Source organism: Furipterus horrens, unplaced genomic scaffold (assembly GCF_987537825.1).
Source record: "Furipterus horrens unplaced genomic scaffold, mFurHor1.1.pri manual_scaffold_4, whole genome shotgun sequence".
Lineage (NCBI taxonomy): Eukaryota > Metazoa > Chordata > Mammalia > Chiroptera > Furipteridae > Furipterus > Furipterus horrens.
Genome location: NW_028327174.1, coordinates 4,181,653 through 4,188,133, shown reverse-complemented (window position 1 = coordinate 4,188,133; position 6,481 = coordinate 4,181,653).

Genomic DNA, 6,481 nt, shown 5'->3' with positions numbered 1-6,481 from the left:
CTCAGGGACATTCCTGTGCTTAGCTCGGTCCCCCCTCCAGGCCTTTGAAATGGCCATTCCGTGTCTCTCGAACCCTGTCCCCAGCCATCTCAGGGCCACCCTGGCTTATGGTGCGGGTATCACAGCACAGGTTCCCTCCTCCGCGAGGCCTGACCTGACCCGCTATTCGGGCGTTCCCTGTGGTCTCAGGGTGGTCCGTGACGCGGGCTGTGAAAGAATTCACGAAGAGGAAGAAGTGTAGATAGGTTTTTATTCTTTTTTAAGATTTTTATTTTTTATTTTTAGAGAGAGGGGAAGGCAGGGAGAAAGAGGGAGAGAAACATCCATGTGTGGTTGCCTCTGGCGGGCCCCCAACTGGGGACCTGGCCCGCACCCCAGGCCTGTGCCCTGACTGGGAATTGAACCAGCGCGCCCTGGTGTTTGCTTCTGCTAGCTGTGTGAACCAGTCCGTGGCCACGCATAAACTTGGGGAGGCCACACCTGGTGCAGAAGCGGACAAAGGCTGAAAATGAAGCCAAAACTGGGGATGGATTGTGTGTGCTTGGGGCGCCCACGTGGTCAGGACGATTGCTTAGGAGCTCTGGACTATCACCACTCCAGTGTCACCAGACACCCCTTGCAGCCACACCTTCCAGCTGACTTGACCCCTGGCCCAGCAATCCTGTCTTGCAGCTGTCCCCCTGGTGAGGGACTAGCCCAAGGGTATTTATTTTACCCAGTTATTGATCTGAACCTCAACTTCCTGGTGTTTCCTGGGGTTCAGACGGGCTTGCAATAGTTGAGACCCCTTTTCTCTAACCTCCCTCTTTTTAAAGATTTTCTTTTTTAGCTGGAAGGAAACGAAGGGAGAGAAACATGGCTTGGTTGTCTCTCACAAGCCCCCAGCTGGGATGAGGCCCGCATGTGCCCTGATGGGGAATCGACATGGCGACCCTTAGGTGGCAGACCGGCACTCAACCCACTGAGCCACACCAGCCAGGGTTCCGAGTTTCCCTCTCCTCCCTGCCTGTCTGGTCCTGCCTGCACCTCGGAAGGCAGGGTGTCTCTTCGGCGGTGGTGGGCAGTGCCGGTTGAGGGAGTGGTGGTCCAGTCTCTTTGGGGAGAGAGGAGTGGATTTCTTCCTGGACCCCATGGTGGCTGCTCACCTCCTGCAGGAAAGTAGGGCAGCCTCAAGGGGTATGGCGTAGGGGGCAGGAGACCTGGGGTGACAGTGATGGGGTGGCTTTCTCCTTGCTCTTGGGAGCTGCCATCCACTGTGTGACCACAGGCCAAGGTCCTCTGTTCTCAGGCTCCACCTCCAAGACAGGGCATCGGGCTGCAGGGACTTTAAGATATTTTATTCTGGGTGTGTGTTCCCTCCGACGTTTTACTTGGAAAAATGTCCAATGTACAGAGAAGTTGCAGGAAAAGTACGATGAACTCTCAGGTTCACCAGCTGCTGTTCTGTGACCTCTCTCCCCCTCTCCCTTACCCCCTATCGATCTGTTTGCTTTTGCCGAACCACGGAGTTAGCTGCAGTGTGCGACCCTTCACCTCTCAGCGCTTCCCCACGTGTCTCCCGAGACCAAGGCCATCCTCCTGCCCGCCGCTGTGCAGTGATAGATCTCAGGGACTTTAACATAAGTACAGCACCACTGCCTCATCCGGCCCACATTCCTCCTGCCCCAGCCGCCCCTAACGTCCTTCCTGGCTATTCTTTTTTCTAGCCCCGGCTCTAATCCCAGGTCAAGCATCGCATTGGCTTGGAAGGTTGCTCAGGTCTCCATTAATCCGAGACTTGATCAGAGGCCAGGTGATGAGTCCTCGGCTGCTGGCGCCTGCCGGGTCTCCCCAGGGTAAAGGGAACCAGTACTTTGGGGCCCTGTGATGGTTTGAGCATCTGTTGATGATCCTTGCCTGAGTTATCACTGAGGCGGTTTAACAGGTTTACAAGCTGCTTTGGGGAAAATAAAAGACCTTTGTCCTGCATTCTCAAGGTCCTTTGGTGAGACCAGGAACAAAGTGGAACAGAGCCGCCCAGCTTCTGGGCGTGTCTTGTCGGTCCCCCGCCCCCGCCAGAGTCCCTTCTGTGCTCAGGTGTTTGATCCTTGGGGAAGGCTGGGAGGCGGGCAGAGAAACCATCGGTTTCATTACAGAGTGGAGGAAACTGAGGCCCAGAGGGCAGAGAGGTGGCCAGTGCGGAGCAGCTCCTGCCCCGGAGGCTCCAGGCTCCAGCCCCTCCCATGGACTGGAAAGGGGGCTTCCAGGCTGACAAGAGGGCCAAGTTTCGGGGTCCAGGTTGGTACTGTCTGACCCCTGGCAGTCCCCCTGGTTACCCGAGCAGGACCTAGGTTGCCAGATTTAGCAAAGACAAAACACAAGATTTCCATTTCCATTTGAATTTCAGATAAGCAATAAATAATTGCGTGATATGTATCCCAATCATCACACTTAAATGTACTTATACTGAATAGTTCTACTAAAACCTCACAGTGTCTGAGGTGTTGGGACTGACACTGGGGTTGCCAGGTAAAGTACAGACACCCAATTTAATTTTAATCTCCAGGAAATGCTGAATAATTTTGTCACCCAGATGCCGGGAATTAAAACACGTGGCAGGTGTAATCAGGTGTAAGAGTTGAGGTGGGGGATGTGGGTGGGGCCTTGAATGCTGGGGTGAGTTGCCCTCCTGGGAGAAGCTGACAGCCATTTCCAGACAGTTCTAGAAAGTTCCCTTTAGCTATGTGATGTTAGGGAGCGTGGACAGAGGGGCGCAAAAGGCCAAAAGGAGTAAAGGCCAGGGACCAATCAGGGGGTGGCTGCAGTGGCTGGTGACATGCCATGAGGCTCAGGCCAATGATCAGGGGATGGGAAGGGCATTCGGGAGGCAGGACTGATGGGGCCTGGGCCCCACCGGCCAGGGAGGGGGAGCGGAAGGCTCTGGCTTAGTGTGGGGGCAGGTCTGGGGGGACTGTGGGCCTGGACAGGGAAAGCCTGGGAGGCAGCGGAGTCTAGAATGTGGAGTCCGGAAGGGGCCGGGCCCACAGAGAAGAGTAGCCCTGGGTCAGGGAAGGCGGGACGCAGAGGCAGGGCCGGGTGGCAGGCTGTGCAGTGACCTTCCAGGAGGCATTTCTGCCCGAATTACTTCCCCCCACCTCATTTTTGCTATTTGAGGAGCTGGCTGAACCCCACGGCCCTGGGATGGGAGGGCACAGCCTCCCCCACTCCTGGAGGGGAGAAGCCAGACCAGCCAGACCAGCCGCCCACCCCTAGCTGAGTGTCTGCAGAGAACCCAGAAGTGATTTGTTGGGAGCTAATGAATTTATCCCCTCAGGCATTTCCAGTTTGAAGAGGCAGCTCATTGAAAAGGAAAGAGCTGCAGCTTTCTGGGCAGAGACTGAAGCATTACTGAGGAATCATAGGCACCTGCTCAGACTTCAAAGGTGCTTCAGCAGGAAAGGGACGCGGAGGGGGTGGGGGTGGGTGGTGGACAGTTGACTCCACTGTCACCAAGCCTGTTCTGCTAAGGCCACTTAGGAAGCCACAGGGTCTGCTCTTCCGTGCCAGCAGAGCTGGGAGCTTCACGGCACAGGCGTTGGTGACAGGCACACTCTATGTGGCAACCACCTCAGGAGTTCTCCTGGGAAGTATTCAAAGCAAGCACAGCCCCAGCCTGGAGGATCCAAACCCCGGGGAGCCAGTGGGATCCGGCCAGGACTCCGTGGTGGGTGAGGAACGCTCCCAAACCCTGCTTTCCCCAAACGAGAGATGTCCAGATCTTGGCTCTTGCTGTGTGACCTTGGGCTCCTCTCTGGACTTGGCTATGAAATGGAGGAGCACCTAAAATCCTGCTAGACTCTAGCTAGAGTGAAGGTCGCAAACTGCTGCCCAAAGGAGGCACCAGCCAAGTTAGGACTTCTGGCTTCTTTTTAAAAAATATTTTTTATTAAGTTTTAAAGAGAGGGGAAGGGAGGGAGAAAGAGAGAGAGAGAGAAATATCAATGTGTGGTTGCCTCTTGAGCACCCCCAACTGGGAACCTGGCCCACAACCCAGGCCTGTGCCCTGAGTGGGAATCAAACCAGTGACCCTTTGGTTTGCAGGCCAGCGCTCAACCTACTAAGCCACACCAGCCAGGGCGAGGACTTCTGGCTTCTTGTTACCCATCTGAGACCCTTGTGGTACCAGCTCTCATCTTGGGGCTGTTTTTGCAAACTCTGGTAGAGCTGGTTCTTCTGAGATCCTTCCAGGTGCCCAGGCCCCCCACCCCACCGCCATAGGATGTAATTCCCATGTGCTCTGCTCCCTGGGAAGCCGGAGACCCAGGGTCTAGGTCTGGCTCTGCTCCACGCTGCTGCCTGGCCTTGGCCAGCCGCCATTTCTTTCCAGGGGGTTCCAGTAGTTCACCCGAGGTCTCACAGCCAGTTAGTGGGGGACTGGCATTTGAAATCAACCTCTTAATGTTGTATTTTGATGAAGAGACGTTTTTGATTTGAATGGAGTTCAATGTATCGGTCTTTTATTTAAGGCTAATGTGTTTTGTGCAGACACGCTGTTTTGAAACATCCGGCACCTGAACCGGCACGATCTCGCCGATGCTCAGCGCGTTGGCCCTGCAGTTCCAGCACGTGCAGCACTGTCACCTCTGTGACCAGGTTCCATTGAGATGCATTTAGTTCTTTCCTAATTTTTCACCATGTTGGACAAAACTGTGGGGAATCCTCGCAGGTACATCTTTGCATGGTTCCAATTATTTCCGAAAAATAAATGCTGAGACATGGAATTTCCTGGGCAAAGAGAGCAGGGTTGAAAGAGTCCTAGCGACGCAGCCTCCCTGTCCGCGGGCACACTGCGTGAGTCGGGAGTTTCTAGGCTCTCCTAACAAACCAGCTGACCTCAGTAAACACATTCATTCTCTCCTGGGTCAGGAGGCCGGAGTCTGAACGCAGGATTGGTTCTCTGGAGGGCCCCTGGGAGGCACCTTCCTCTGCTTCTCTCCAGGCTTTCTGGGGGCTGCCAGCCGTTGGTGTGAGGGACTGAGCAGGCCCCTGGGCGGGGAGCTATCCTTGGGGGCAGGAGCCGGGCCCCTGGGCCTGCCAATTTCTGCTCTGAGAACTTTCCAGCGCTATTCCAGGTGCTGTGTGCGGTGAGCTGGAGCCCGAAACAAAGTCTGTCTCACGGTGTCCATCACGGTGACCATCAGAATGCTCCTGGTTGAAGAGCTGATGTTACCGAGGGCATCCTGGGTGCCAGGTGCTATGAGGATTCATTGAACCCCCACAAGAAGTCCATGCGGGTTACAGCTGGGGAACCGGAGGCACCAAGCTACTTAGTGAGCGCTGGAGGGGATGCAAAGCCAAGGCCGGCTGGCTCCAGCGGCCACTTCTTCACGGGCTGCACTACCGCTGGGGGCAGGAACCCGATTCCAACTAGCTGCGCAGACCAGAATTTCCAAAGAGGTGGCCTTGGGAAAGACTGGAGAATGACCAGGGGCTTCCCTCCCCACCTCTTTGCCTCTCTCTGCCAGAAGCGGGTGTCTTCCCATTTGGGTGGGCCTCCCCTGACCCACCAGGGCTGGTCTGAGTAGAGAAATCCTAAGGAAGGCCCCGGATTGGTCTGCTTTTAATATGTGTCCATCTTTGGACCAATCAGTGCTGCCAAGAGGCTGGCACCCTCCAATGGGCCCAGTTTGGGTCAAGTGCCTACCCCACACCCAACCACTCTGGTGAGGGAGGTGGAGTCAAGTGGGGGGAGGTTGGTAGCTCCCACTGGGATGACAGGGCCACCTCGTGGGTGGCACCAGGCAGTCCTAGAGATGGAAAAGGCTTCATTCCTGACTTGCTGTGTGACCTTGGGCAAAGAGAGGATGGGAGGGTGCTCCTAGAGCCCCAAAATACTGCATAATTTTATGCTGAGGAAGGAGGAAGAGAGCCACCCTAGAATACTGTAACAGGGCGGGGCAGGCATCCATCCCCAAGGTCCCCACAGCCCACGGTTCTGGGGATGGGGGAAGGAAAGAATACAGCTTTTAAGGTACTTTGCATATCAATGACAAGGGGATAGCCGAGCCTTTCCTGTAGGAGAGAGCCAGAAGGAAAGGAGCAGCCATAGGAAGGAGGCCACACTGTTTGAAAGGATGAAGAAGGGCCCCGCGGTCTGCCGTGAAGTCTGATGTGAAAGAAGGGGCCTGCGGTCCACCGTGAGAAGCAACATCATGGAAGGAGCATGATGGAGCAGCGGGTTGTAGCAGCCCTGTGAGAAGAAGCAGCCATGCCATCTGCAGCCAGGACCCGGCGTGCGGCCTGGGCTGGTGGGAAAGCAGGCCCGCTGCTGCTCTGATCCTCTGATGGTGCCCCCTTCCGCTGACTCCGAAGCCACCGAGGACTCGGCCCTGCGGACCCGGACTCTCTCTGGACTCCTGGGACTCGGGACACGCGGAGAGGACACTCTCTTAGGACTTGTGCCTTTCCTGGACGTCACTGTGATCCAGTGTGACATGGCACA